Source organism: Colobus angolensis, unplaced genomic scaffold, assembly GCF_000951035.1.
Source record: "Colobus angolensis palliatus isolate OR3802 unplaced genomic scaffold, Cang.pa_1.0 Scaffold223, whole genome shotgun sequence".
NCBI lineage: Eukaryota > Metazoa > Chordata > Mammalia > Primates > Cercopithecidae > Colobus > Colobus angolensis.
This window is the reverse complement of record NW_012115411.1, coordinates 36,636-36,959: the sequence shown is the minus strand read 5'-3', so window position 1 is coordinate 36,959 and position 324 is coordinate 36,636. Positions and strand designations below refer to the sequence as shown.

Genomic DNA, 324 nt, shown 5'->3' with positions numbered 1-324 from the left:
GCCAGAAGAAAATCATGCTTATCCAAGTCGTAGGCAAACCCCCTAAGTCAAACATTTGTCTTTTTTCTGCTTAATACACCCATTTAGTTTATATGGGACGTTAGATAGAGAAATGTCTTTTAGGGGAAAATTAATTTCTTTAATTACAGAGAACTTTTTGGATATAAACTGCAATCAAGAGGCTATTTTGTAATAAGATCTAGTTAAATACTACAGTTGAAAGCTCCTGATATTTGATCTTAAACTTGGGCCCAGTGTGCGTGTCCGCTCGCTCGTGCTCCTGACGCCAGGCTTGGCTGTGTACTACAGGCACCTGTACATACT

The 324-nt window shown here is 39.2% G+C and overlaps 1 protein-coding gene across 1 annotated transcript in view; it reads left to right on the top strand.

Moving 5' to 3' along the window:
• Positions 1 to 324, top strand: part of LOC105513129 (putative GTP-binding protein 6) — a gene marked incomplete at its 3' end in the record, with an annotated part of 129,901 nt that overhangs the window by 93,131 nt on the left and 36,446 nt on the right. The gene's annotated exons all lie outside the window — the stretch shown is intronic.